This window comes from Manacus candei, unplaced genomic scaffold (assembly GCF_025592945.1).
Source record: "Manacus candei isolate 608988 ecotype Guabito, Panama unplaced genomic scaffold, ASM2559294v1 h1tg000003l, whole genome shotgun sequence".
Lineage (NCBI taxonomy): Eukaryota > Metazoa > Chordata > Aves > Passeriformes > Pipridae > Manacus > Manacus candei.
The window spans coordinates 15376909-15391396 of record NW_026138051.1 but is presented as its reverse complement, the minus strand read 5'-3'; the positions used below and the strand labels follow the sequence as shown (position 1 = coordinate 15391396).

General features: G+C 36.3%; 1 long non-coding RNA gene across 1 annotated transcript; it reads right to left on the bottom strand.

Annotated features, from left to right (window-relative positions):
- Nucleotides 1–302: 302 nt before the first annotated feature.
- On the bottom strand, nucleotides 303–3927 carry LOC127470897 (uncharacterized). Its single transcript, XR_007904449.1, has 3 exons — nucleotides 3300–3927; nucleotides 2355–2448; nucleotides 303–497 (listed from the first exon to the last, which is right to left on the bottom strand). It is a non-coding gene; the product is annotated as an uncharacterized LOC127470897 (long non-coding RNA).
- Between the last annotated feature and the right edge of the window lie 10561 nt (nucleotides 3928–14488).

The following is a 14488-nucleotide window of genomic DNA, read 5'->3' as shown; positions in this document are numbered from 1 at the left end:
GAGAGGAAAATGAAATCAAGCATTGTCCAGAATACATTTCATTGTATAAAAAAAACCTGCTGTGAGTAGAGCAATGGGGAGCTTTCAAAGCAGTTTGATCTGAAAACACACCAATATCTTTAAAGAAAGACCTCATTTCAATATTTATACTGACTAATATCAATGACAGCAGCATCTCTTTGAAGGGAACCTCCTGGGTGTACCTTTGAGAACTCCCATCACTGCGTGTGCTCGTCTCCTTTGTACCTTCAGAAACTTCCAGAAGCAGAGCTCTTGAAGGCACATATTTATTCTAGGGCAGAGTGTTGCTGTTTTTTCCAGGCAGTTTGTCAGGTTAGTGTCACCCATTCGTAACTGAAGAGTCATCCTGATCAGAGCTCCCTCTTTAAGGATCCAGATGTAGAATCCCTCTTCACGGGGCAGATGATTCTCCATCACGCCGACGTTATTTTATGATGATGTGTTACAATCTCGGGGAGAAAAGGTCAGGGCTGGCACTGAAAGAACAGTGATTTATTAGTCAGAGGGAGATTGCATTGCAGCCCATAAAGCACTCAGTGCTACCATTAAGACAAAACCTACAGTCAGAACAGCAGCAATACTACAGTCCAATAGTGTTTAACTCCTGCCCCAGCAAGAAGTATGAAAACCATCCCATTTTTAAAAGCTGCAGTTCTGTGCCTTCTAATTCTCTCTTAATTAAAGTCATAAATAATAATTTGATTAATAATGGCTAAAGCCACTGTCCAACCTTGGTTTTTCTCCTTATAGTCCAATATTCTTTCAAATATTAATGAAATATTAAAGGGTTTTTTGTAAGATCAGGACAGAGAGAGGGAAAATTAGCCAAACATCCGTGATTATTATGTTGCAAACCTGATCACATACATCCTCGACTTTAAATTTCATGTGGACATGTTAAGAAACCTGAGAAGACAAATAAGCCTTGATAAATCATCCTTGTACAGAACAGCTCAATCCATATCCTAGGAAAAGTATTCACTAGTCTGGAAACATCTACACTGAATTAGGAGTCTAATTTTGAATGAAATCCTGGGAAACTGTGTGGCCATGCACAGCAATGGAAGAGCCAAGCAACAGGGTGTAGTCACAGGGACTAAAATAGTAGGAGAAGATGAGGTACCTCATCACACTCTGCTAACCAGGAATGTGCTTTGGGAGACCATGGGCTGTTGGGTGTGTGAGGACCCAAAGTCCTTTTCTAGATAGAACATTAGTTTCTTTCAGAAGAATTCCTTCATTATTAGTTGAAATGAAAAAATTATGACCTGTACCTAATTTGTTCAACCACAGTTGAACATTTACTCGGACTCTGCATTGATGGCAGCAGGGAAATGGGTTGTGGCTGGACTGAACTGGGCACAGCCCTGACTCCTGAAGGGATAGACAGGACATCCTATTGCAATACAGTTTGAAGGACAGTAGGGAATAGCAGTGAAAAAGAGTACTGCTACTATAAATGAAAGTTCTTTGGTTATTTTACCTCATCATCCCAAAGCACTCCCCCAGATACCAGGGGCTGTTTACTCATTTTCACCTTATTTTGCCAGTGCACTGAATCCTTCACCAAAATAGTGCTGATCCTGCTGAAACCTTTGTGAGTTCTAAGCAGTGGTTTCCCACTTGAAAAGTGTACCTTAATAACACCTTTTACATTTGTGTATAAATTACTTTAAGAACCTTTTACAATAGACAAGAATTTTTTTCTTCTAATCTCTTGAAAGTCTTCAATTAATGGAACCTGTTATTTCACGGCATGCATTAAAAATATTAACTTTTAATTCTAATCAGCATCAATAGGGCATTTCTTAAATTCACACATCCATCTTCATCAGTATTCAGCAGAAATACCTTTTTAAAAAGAAGCCAATCCTAAATGAGAAAATCAAGTGTGAAAATATTTAAATTTCTTCAAAATTCCATTTGGGGAGCAAAAAGCCAGAGTTATTTTATTTATTCTTGAGGAATGGGAAAGGAGACAAGGATTTCTCTGCATTTATCTGGAGTTTGGAAAATCTGAGATTATTGAGGATGTCAAGATAAGCTCTTAGGTTTTAAAAGACTAAAAGACTTCTGTGGAACATAGAGGTCTGATTAGAGATGAGACAGCTCAAGTAAATCAAGCCTAAGCAGCCAAGTCCCGGATGTTGTAGACCAAGGAGGGTTTGTTCTGTTGAACACAGTTTGCAAGCAGCAGCTCTACTATTTGGGAACTTGATAGCAGTGGAAGAAAATGCATGAAAGTAATAAATTGGAGTGCTTTAAATAATGTGTGACCTAATATACTGCTTTAAAATATTAAAATTTCAAGTTATGAAAGATTCTTCTCATACCTGATATACGAGGATGTTTCAGCAGCTTCCATTATATCTGAAATAGATGCTTGGAATTGTTGATCCTGATAACTTCACTGAATTGACTGTAAATCTGGAGAAAATGTACCCCAAAAACCAGCTGGCTACATAAGGGAAAATCCACAGAATTGTTGAAGCAATTGCTAAAAGCTCACTTTAAGATATGAATGCCAAAATACATATTATTCATTACATGTTGAAAGACAATGAAAGTAGGTTATGCATTCCCATCTTACATTACAATACAGTATTTATGGTTAAGCTGCCTTCTTTCTAGCGTGGTAACTTCAAAATCCATCAAGATTTACATTTATGCCCAGAGAGATCAAAGAAAAATTTAAGAAACAGGACCCTCTAAAAGCAATTCTTGTCAAACTGTGTGTACTGAAATCAAAAAACTACTTATAAGTGATAGAGTGGTAAAGACAAAACATTCATCTAATCATCTGAATATATGAAGCACATCACAAATCTTTCCAACAGCTGGTTTTTTACAGTAAAAATAATCTGTAAAAAAATTGTTTTGTTTGCTTCGACCATCCAGGAGTTTATTTTTGTGGCTGGCACAGCTACATATTTATGGGAGGGCAAAGACAGACTTAACACTGTTCTGAGGCCAAAAAGGCACAGATTGCTCAAACCTGCTACTAACCTGCCTTGGATAACCTTATCATTCTCATGCAAATTAAGTTCAAAACATAAACATTTTGGGGATTAATTTGAAAAATCATTTTTATGAATATATATATCTGCTTTATCAAACTAATTACTCATTTCTTTTATTGTACTTTTTATTTTTTTATGGTTGATATCCACTAACCAAAAGGTTCTTTGTAAAGTATAATCTGGCCTGATTTTGGGGCAGCACTATTACACCTTTGCCATTCAAGAAAGGCCTCTCTTTGAAAATCAGTCCCATCTTACCTTTTTGATGGCTGCCATCTTCCAAATCCTTTGGGTTTTAAACAAATGTTGAAGAAATGTTTCCATTTTGTGTAAATTGCTACTTCCTTGTTTGTGCTGCAGTTCAGACAGATTTTGAAGCCCTGACTTCAGACTCCAAAGCTCCTTCACATTAAGTCCCTTGGCACTTCAATCCTGTTGACTTCACTAATTAGTTTCTCAATCTGCTCTTTTGGAATTAGAAACCTCAGTCACCAACCTGTTTTTGTTTATCCTTCTATTTAACTGAAAATGCATCAATTTGTGGTTATTTATTCTGAGGTTATTCTCTTTGACCAGCTGATAATGCACCCTCCTGTTGGTTCCCTGAGTGCCCAGATGAAGGAATCTGATGCCTAATGCATCCCACATCCCATAGTTTCTGGTATTATTGGCAGCACTTGCTCCAGTTGATGTGTGCAGATGCAATTCTGCTGTAATGACACAGATTTGGTAGAATTCCTCTCTCCATAACATTAACAATCTCAGCATCTATTTAAATCCATCCATGGAAAGTGGAGCAGAACAAAACACTGACTCTGAGAATGTTCTTTCACAATCTTTCCCCAAAGTGGTTTTCTGATTCTTACCTCCATAGGGCTGTTTTCCCCAAACTGTGCTTCACCAGTCTGCCACTGCCTCTTTTTCCTCCTTTCAAACCCAACTGTTTGAAAACAAGTATTCCTCAATTCCTCTGTTTTAGTCAGGATGGCTCTCAAAGAACACTTCTATTGTTTTTTTTTTAAAACCAAGAAGATTTGACACAGGAAAAAAACCCCAACTCAAGGCTGTTGGAGTCAGATATTCCCGTACAGGAATACGAACTGGAACTTAATAAAACTTGAGCTCTGGCTGTAACTATAACATTTAACATGTTATTTGTACAGTGTTGTTGCCTGTTTGTAATATTGGTAAAGATATCCCCCAAAATGTTTCAATTTAAATCCATATTCAAAGGACTCGTGTAAGTCTCCTGTCACGGTACAAACAGGAGAAGGGTGTGTGTCTGCACCTTGTGCCGCATCACAGATATATTTCTAGCATATACCATGAGCTACAGATATATTTGAGGTACTTGTTTGAGAAACTTGAAAAGGTATAATTTATCTCTAGTTTTTCAGGTTCATGAATGAAAATGAAAACTAAGACCCTAAAACCACTGAATGAGTTTTTTAAAGCCTTATTTTAACTTTAATTTTAATTATCTATGTTTCAGAACTCCATTTTCTACTCCACCTTTTTTTTCTTTTAAGTTTTTGCTTTGAAAAGTGAAAAGCTTTTATTCAATCTGGTGTCCTGCTATAATATATAAAAAGACAGAGTAAGTATTTGTTATTTCTCACATTGTTTTCTTTGTATTTGTATTCAACACATGAATGTGATTTTTTTCTGGTCTTTTGTTTGATTCACTTACAGATTGATTCTTCCTTCTAAATAAAATCTCATATTTAATTTTATACATAGAATGGCCTATGAAAAGGTTGTTTTGATGACACTATTTAAAGCACATTAATGGGGTAATATATGTTACCATAATCTATGTTATATTCATTTCTTGTTGGAGTTTTGAATCGAGACAGGAACTGACAAAATACTGAAAAAACATTTTGTAAGGAATTATTTACTGGATTCTGATACCAAGATCTTTATGTTTTGGCCCTCAGTGCTGGCTCCAGGGTAGGTTACTGTCCATCTGAGATTAACTGTTTTCATCAAGAGAGTTTAGTATGCATATCACAGTTTAAAATATAGACATTTCCAACCATTTAATCCTTTTGCATCTTAATATTGAACCAAAGCTTTACTTCATGTAATTGATCTATAAATATCTTAGAATGAAACAGTCAATTCAACCAGGATCAATTTAAAATTTCCTTTTTAAGAAATTAAAAATGCCCCCGTGCTACACAACCTCTTTAACCCATAAATCTTTCCTATTGTCCTAATTTAAGAAACTTCTCTTTTTTTTTCGTTTTAAATCAGAAATCAAATCTTTTGCATATTCACAGTTTGGCAGCAGAAACTGATGACAAAAGCAGCTTCATTAATTGTGTTACACAACTGCATTTGTTCTGAAACAGGGTAAGGGACTGTGCAGAACATCAAGGGGGCACAGAATTGAAACAAAACATGAACATATAAGGAACTGACCCTTCAGGGTGATCTTTATGGCAAGATAAGGGTTGTCATTGAGAAGAATTTGAACCAAATATCATGTAGGAATTTTTGTTACAGCCTTGGAAGAAGAGAGATTTGGAAACCACAGAGCAGAGTGGTCATGAGCAAGTCCTGGTGTGGGATTGTGACTGCACAGACAAAGGCACTGGGGGGCTGGACTTGACATTGATTGCTCATTTTCTTTTGAACTTGAGATGAATTCTCAAACACTTGCTGAGATTCAGTTCCCATCCAATGGCAAGTGTGTCATTGCAATTATTTAATTTTAATGGTTGTTTCAGACAAAAAACCTCCACTCTTTTTAAATCAAACAGAGCCCTTTTAAGCAGCACTGCAGAACATCAGCTGGTTGTTAATTTACTGTATCAGAAGACCTTCAAGCCTTCACAAAAGCAAAAACATGTTCCATTATCACAGCCATTTCATTCCCAATCCTCAACTATGAAGTCATATCATCCCCATGGCAGAAGCAGAAATATTCATAATCTCTCCATATTTTCAAATGTGGGTTTTACTTAATTACAATCTACAACAGATAACAAATAAATAAAATTATTTTTAAACATGCCATGAACAGCAGAAGTAAACAAAAAAATGAATAATTCACAGTGCAGTTATCTTCAACTAAGTTAACTTTTTATCTCCAGCTAAGTTAACTTTATGAACTTTGTCATAGACAGAAATCTATTACACAGTACAATGGATTATATGTTTGAATGTAATAAGCAAGCAGTAAACATAAAGTTCACTATACCTGGGTAAACTCATGGCAGTCAATGTCCAAAACCTGCCCTTCATTATGCTGAAAACACACATATTTGCACAATGGAAATGAACATTTTTGGAAGGCAACTATTTATCACTGTGACAGAACTGTGCCCGAATCCTAAAGATTTTCATATAGAATTTTTTTTTTAATTTGTGTTGTTTGTTTTAGTGTGAAAAATGGCACAGAATGGTACAAAGATGTTAAAATGTTTCTAGTTTACTTCTGCAAGTTCCTTGATTTTTGGATCAGCAGAATAATCACCTGTAACTACCTTCAACCTCAAGAATACTTACAGAGTACAGATCTTACCTGGAAAGCTGATGAAACCAATCATTTCAGAGCAGAATCTCATTTTGCCCTTAAGTTATAAAATGACAGTGTGTTCTCCATTACTACTTTTATTTAAGTCTTCCAAAACTTCAGCCCCTGAAGACCAAAGCTTTGTAGAAGACTGCAGTCTCCACACCATTTCGCTGCAAAACATCCCTGTTTGTCCCCACAGTCATTCCAAATGGAAAACAAAGCCCGTTCCACACATCTGACAAACTACCTGCATGTTGAGACTGCCCTTCCTGTGTTTGATCACATTTTCCAGCTTCCAGGCAGCTACTTCTGCCTTTTATTTTCTTTTTTCCCACCTTTTAACTTAACAACTTCAGCAAAATTTCAACACAGTTTTTCACACTAATCCAATCCCAGCTTAATATTATTTTAAAAAATAAATTTATATGTGACAGGAAAAAGAGCAATAAAAGAGTTGTAGAGAATTTGAATAAACCATGTCATTGATACTTTTGATTTTAGAAGCTTAAAAGCCTCCAGCATTCTGTAACATGCTTGGGCACAGTGTCTATTGAAAGAGAAACTGAAAATAATATGGATATTTTCATAGAGACATTTATAACAGAAAACAAGTCTAAAGACACAAACCTTTGCCAGAAGCAAAAAAGCTGATGTGGATTACCTTTGACTCCTCTTTCACTTCATTGGCAGTACATGATAACATACGGTTTTGACAGGAAAATAAAAGGAATTAACAAAATGGTAACTGAAGACTTGTTCCAACTTTAGATCCCAATTACAGCCCACATTGCTTAAAGCAAGGAAATGTGCAAACATCTAACACAGCTGAAGAGGAGAGATCTAATGAAAGAGACAACATGACACGAGAACACCAAAGCAGAAGCAGCTAATTAAACCCGTACAACTGCGGCACAAATGAATTATTAAGAGAGGCAGAAGTTAGTGATAAACTTGTAGCGCTTTTATGCTGAAAGAAGATTTAAAATTAAACAACCTGTAAATACGAGTTTTGTGTAGGGCTGGGGGGCGTTGAGTGGTTAGTATTGCATTTATTTCCTCCACTGTAACCTACTGTGCTATCCAAGCTGCACATCAAAGATTGCCCTGGCCAGATCTGCCTCTGGGCTAAAGGGTTTTGATAAAAAGCTGTGTAGTGCACACTGGGAAATGCTTCATTCTTTGGAAGATAAACCTCCCTCCATCATTGTTATTAACAGCAACAAAGCGTGAGGATATTTCAAAGGCAACATTCATTTCACTTACCACGAAGGTTCATTCTGTAATCAAAATAATCTGCAAAACTTTCTACTTGACAGGGAGCTATCTACTACTGATCTACAACTTACCTACAGGACAAAGCAGAGTGAACACCAGGAAATGAGGGACCTGGCATGGATCCTTAATGCTCTTAATTTTTGGCATGTGGAGTGCAACCACAAAGAAGTAACATGGCAATAAGTTAATTTAACCCTAGTAGTGTCCAGGACCACGTTGGATGGGGCTTGGAGCAACCTGGTGTCATGGGACATGTCCCTGTTTATGTCAGCAACTTGGAACTGAGTGAACTTTAAGGTCCCTTCTAAGCCAAACCATTCTATGATTCCATGATTCAAGTTCCACAGTTACCACTAGAAAAGGGCAACCAAAGGGCCACGCTCAGGCATGAATGGGAGGATCCACATCTCCACTGGGAACAGGAACACGGGCTCTGGATCTGGAACAGAGCCCCTGTGGGACAAAAGGAAGAGCTCCTATTTCTGGACAATGGTCTGGCAATCCAGGAATGCAAATCTGGGGAGGGTGACCATAAGCAACTCTCTGTTATGTTGATCTACTTGTTCCCTCAGTGTATTTTTAAAAATTTTTACAGAGCAAAAAATCTAAATTCATGGGGCTTGGGGTGTTTTTGATAAACTTCCTGTCAACGTTTTTGAAAACGTGCTGTAATGTAGAAGAAAAGCACTAAATACTTGCACCAGTATTGCTTGGAAGGATGTTTTTTATGTGGAGGGTTTTCTGCAAGTTGCTGAAGTTTTTAAAATAGTCTGTAGCACTCTCTCCTTTTGGCATTTCCACAACAGTTACTTAAACAAGCTGATAATTTAATCATGTTAATGATTACACAACTCCACTGAAATCAGACTTAATCAGAGTAGCTTTGTGCATGCAACACAGATGATAAACCCCTATAATCTAGGACTTTGTATATGCTCTGTACATGCTCTGTCAGAATTACAGGAAGATATCTTTATGTAAAGAAATCTCTTTAAAATAAACTGCTTTTTAGATGGAGTGGAAATCCATATTTGACTTCCAGGCTTCACTGACCAGGCAGATATCACCTCCCTCTCTTCCTTCCAACCTGAGTATTTCTCTATTTGGTGAAACAAAAGATTGAGCAGAATAGAAAAATAGTTTCCACTGTAATTCATTGTTGTGCAACCCACTGAACTTTAAAAACCATCATGGATTAAACTGCCCCCCAGATGACAACATGTCTATTTACAATGTAGATTTAACTCCTAAAATGTCATTTAGTCTTCTGTAAATCTTTTCTTCAAACACTGATTTCCTTCAAGTGAGATTTAGAGTTCACACTGAAAGTGCTATGGGAAATCTTAGACTATCTCAAACACTTTCTTTTTTATATCTATAAAACAATCATCCATTGTATATAGATATTTTAAAGGACATTTTTGGCAGAACCCTGTATTTCAGTGTAATTAAAATACAGCAAATGCTTCAGAGCTATTTTGTGTGGGTCATTTAAACTTATCACCAATTTCTTTGATTTTGAAGAACAGAACATTTCATAATATCAGACTGTACCACTGGCAAATCTCATCTTACACAGTTAGTACCTTTCTGAAATAATGTAAACCCTAGATCTCATTTCGCTACAGGAAACAGAAGAATTAATTGTGGAAAAAAATAAATCCATTTGAAGAGAGTACCAATCATTGTATGTATGTTTGCACAGTAGGTTGTTTATAAATTTAAAATAAAAGACAATACTGAATTTCATTACTTAAAAAGTCTCACATTTGGACACCTGTAAAATCCCTGAAATTAACAGCAATTTTTCAAATTAATTATTAATTTATAAGCAGTCACCTTCCACTCTGGCAAATAGGAAAAAAAAAAGTAGATTTAAATGAATAATTTAGAAATTTTAAGACACATCACAGCAAATCCAAGTGTAATGACTTAAATTTCTTACCTTTTTCTGCAAACTCTTTCATGTTTTTTTTTGACAAGCTATTGTCATCAGTAGTATCTTGCTTTTAAAACTTCCTGTGGAGAAAGGTTTCCTAATGGAAAACAATGAACTACTTTTCCCCCAGTAACTAAGTTGTTCCTCCCCATCTAAATGGTTACACCCTATTTTTGTAAGAGCAGATGCTTCAGTTGTTTCTCTGACCTAAAGGACTTACTTTTTTGCTACTGATCATGTTTACTACGCAATTTGTCAAGTATTTTTCATTTAAGACCCTGAAAAAGTCAAAACCATCCTTAAAATATTCCCTATATCCCTGAAATGGTCACAAGAGTGAGAGATTTTCTATCCTAGGTTTCTTCCTACACTACCTTTGCACTGTGTCTGGTTTTCCCAGTATCCCTGAACATCTGCGTGCCCTAAAGAGAAACAAGAAGTCCATTTCCAAAACTGAAAGATCAGGAACAAAACTGCCAAACACTTCATTTTTTTGCTTTCTCAGCTGGTTGATCATGTTTTTAGCCTCTGACATTGTGGCTCTCTTTTCACAAAAAAATGCATTATTTATTAATAATTAAATTATTTTTCAGGACTGACTTTCTTTCACCTGGTATAGTCAAAGATGTCGTGATTAAAGACAACTGCAAAGTTGTCACTTGTTTGATAATCAGTAATATATGTAATTAATTTTTTATTCAGTTATTGGGCATGACCCAGATACAAAAAAATAGATCAAACCTAAAACTCCCTTGTAAGTAGCTGAGCAGTATCAAAATAACTTTCATTTTTCAGTGGCTTCTTGCTAATTTTCCTGAATTAAAAAATAAGCAAAACATTTTATATTCCTCTACATCCGTCTATTCTTATTGCCAATTGGAGCTGTTGCAATTATTCTTCTATAAGATATATTTAATTACCTTTTTATGTGTTTGAAAAAAGACTTGAAGAAAAACTTTCAGGAACTGAAACATAAACAATTAATGTTACAATGATCCCTCCTCACTGGGGGCTGAGCAACACCTTGGCATTAATGAAAAGGTACAAACTACATTAATATTTGGGAATACTCACAGGCACTAGAATATTCCAGAGGGAAAGTTGTTGTAGGTAAATGTAGCCTGGTGTTCAGAATGTCCTGTTCTGGGTCCCAGGACTGAAGAAATGGTGCAAACTGGAGAATCCATTAAAGTTCTTCCACTTTTTCAAACCTTGCCTGGAGGAGGCCACAATCAACACAAATTTACTTTCAAAATCTTACAAATATAACTGGAATGGACATAGTTTTATTTCAATTAATCTTAGTATTTAGCCCTGGCTTGAGAAAAAGGATGAAATGAGGGACCTCTCCAAGTCACCCCAACCTAATTTTTTCTCCAGTTCCAGCTACATGATGCTCTACATTGAGGTATTTCTAAAATATTGATATATGTGCTGTATTTGAGATTCCTCTTTGATTCCTGGTGATTTCATGGCTCACTTCCTTTTTTCAAGGCATTTTCATTGATATTAATGCACACCTTACATTGTTTTTAAGCTACATTCTTCCATACCAAATCTCACCATGGCCATTATACTTTGCATAGCATTTTTTCTCAAAACTTAAAAAAAAAAAAAAATGGCATGTATAGCTCTTTAAGATTTCTCCTCCTCTGTTCATTTATTCTTGAGGAAATGGGCAAGATTCATAATTTCAGATCTTTTTATTTTACTTTTCAAGGTATAATGCATAATTTAAAAAGGAAATATAGCTCTAAAAGTTGCTGTTAAGGACCATGAAGCAGAAAAATAATATGTAGTTCCCTTGCAAGGTTTTTATCTTAACAGCATTACTAACTGTGACATTTATCCTGCTTAACCTCACCAAATGTACCCTAGGGAAATGTCAACAGAGTCTTATGGTTTTAATACAAATGAATTATCAAAGAGTTTGAATAATGTAATCATCTTAATGTATTCAGTTTTTATAATGAACATCTGTTATGGGCAGAGAGAAGCAAAGTGACTGGTTAATGCAACAATTAAATAAACAATTAAACTCAAAAATTAATAAAACCGACTTTACAATTTTAACTATTTCGAGTAACAACCTGAAAAGACTGCCACTGAAATATTCCTCATATCCCTTATTTCTGTTGGAGGATTTTTTTTCTTTGATGGAATTCATATATGTTTTTTAGATGCTTGTTATGGGTATAATCCTGTTTACAAAGACAGCTTGTTCCCCGGATAGAAATCTTTGCCTTTGAGTGATGCATATTTGTGTTCTTAAAGTTCCTGCCAAATCTCTTACTTTACATGCCTTTGCCAATAATCCTTTTGCAATGTATTTTCTGTCAACTCCATTTATTAAGAGGGTTGTTTTCAAACATGCTGCTTGCATACATTACAGTAATTCTGCTCTCCTGGGAATACATTCTCTAATTATCGAGATGGTCTAACAAATTTCTCTGATATTTACTGCTATTATGCTTTATTCTGGCATTATACTTCATGACCTGAATATAATATCTGGAAAATTTACATGGATGAGAAATAATTTTGCAGTCTGTACTCTTCTGAGCCTCATTTTATGAGTGATTCCAAGAAATCATAAATATTTTGTTAAGGGAAACTTGCTGTCATTTATGATTCAGAAAATAAACATCCTGTTTCATCCAAGTTCCTGAATGACATTTCACTCCATTTTCTTGCTCTGAACCTTGTTCCTACACTGTAATTGGTTTGTTCTTTTGCTCCTGAAATGCTGCAATTCGAATATACTTCAGGCACACTTGTCAGCTTGTCATCACACATCCAGACAGACAGAACAGTTTAGGTCCTGAGCATGCAAATCTGCTCTCTTTGAGATTATACTCCCAGACATCCCTTGCCAGGCTGGTGCAAGGCTGGATTCATCTGCTGTTGTTTGATGCCATTTGCTTGATGGCCACTATTTGCCATTCACAATTTGTTAAATAGGGATTCTGCAAGCTGCATTCAGAATAACATCACCATGAAAGCTATCACATGATTAAAGGTCCTAATTACTCTTAATTAACCCCAGAATCGCCATTACAAAGAAAAATCTTGACTTCTGCTACAACCACAACTTAACTGGAGTTTAACATAGGATTTATTTTTTCCTGCTCTTACTTTTTATATTTAGTTTTTAGATTTCTCGTTGAAATCCACATCCTCAATGTCAGTGACTGTGTCTAGAGGGGTTATATAGCTCTGAATGGTATTCACAGCTTCTGCTGCACTGACTGGGAAAATCTCAGAATGGTTCTACCTGAATTAAGGAAAAAGGTCTGTATCTTTGAGGTTTACATGCTAAGCTAAGGGGGTTCAAGAAGTTCTCTGCCTCCTGTCAGGATTCAGAATTTGTAAACAGTTCTAGAATGATTGTCCACCTCTTGATTTAGAAAGAATGAGTGTGGTAACATACCTGAAAAACTCTGTTTTCTTTCTATATAGAGTCAAAACACAGGTACAGTAGGCAGGTTCAAAGCTGCTTTAAACACACGTTTCAAGCTGCTCCTTTAACACCACCCTAAAAACCTTCCTACTGAAAATATGACATAAGACAATGAAGATTTCAAAGAATCGCAATTAGAGTGTGATAATTATTTCTGCACATGAGTGGAGAAGGCCCTTGAAAGTGAGGAATGCTGGCTCCACTGGTTGCTCACCCTTTCATATCCAAGGGAATAACTGTGTCTCACACATGACAGCTCTGAAACCTGGGCACACAGGCGAGTTTTCTCACAGGGGAAATCAGTCATTTCAGTCAAGAGCTCAAGGAGAAGTTGCTGCTGTCAAAATCACATGAAGATATGCATAATTTTCATTCTGGTGTTCACATTCATCATCACATGGAAGCATGTAGAGCACCCAAAACAGATGTCTGTGACTCTGAACATAACTCATTCTGTCTGTTGGCATTGATTACTAAGTTGAGGATGCCCTCACCTGTCTGGTTTTCTTTTCACTTCGCTGTCTGGTTACCACAATCAGCCCTGACCTTTACTGTGCTCTGTATTCTTTACTATCCCACTGTTCAGTCCCAATTCTTCTGAAACCACTGAACCATCTAAACTCTTTCAGCCTGACCGGCTTCTCTAGGGGAAAACAACAACGTGCTTTTCTCAGGATCTCAGTTTTCTATGTAATCTTTTTTTACCCTATAGCCAGATTATGTTGAATTCTTCTAGGCATGGTGATACTTTGGTCATCCACAGGTCCATATCTATGAAGAGGACAAGAGCTTTGGGTATCAGGTATTGTGTGAGCATAGTTGGTCTTTCCTTTCGAGTAGTAGGGACCTGGAATAACTACAGACCTCTCCCAAGGCAAGGTGTGAACCAGTCTAAACTGTAATATAACAGTACAGTGTTGTGTAAGAAAACAGACCAGGATTTAGATAAATCTTCCTGGAGCACTTGGAAGCACTGGTTGATTGCTGTCTCTTCACATTCAGGCAGAAATTAGAAGGATTACACTTCTTGACACAACTAACACTAACTGTCTGTATTCTGCCCCAGTTCTACTTTAAATGCCTTTTGTGAACTAAGCCTTGGCCTTTTAAAATTAATTATCTTTAATTACCACGTTCACTCCTCTGTCCTCTGAAAATTGTCACTTCATTTTCTTTGTTCTAATATTTGCTTACTTTCCCAGTAAAACGTGACTTTTCACAAGGAAATTCTCAGTGGTACACAGGGT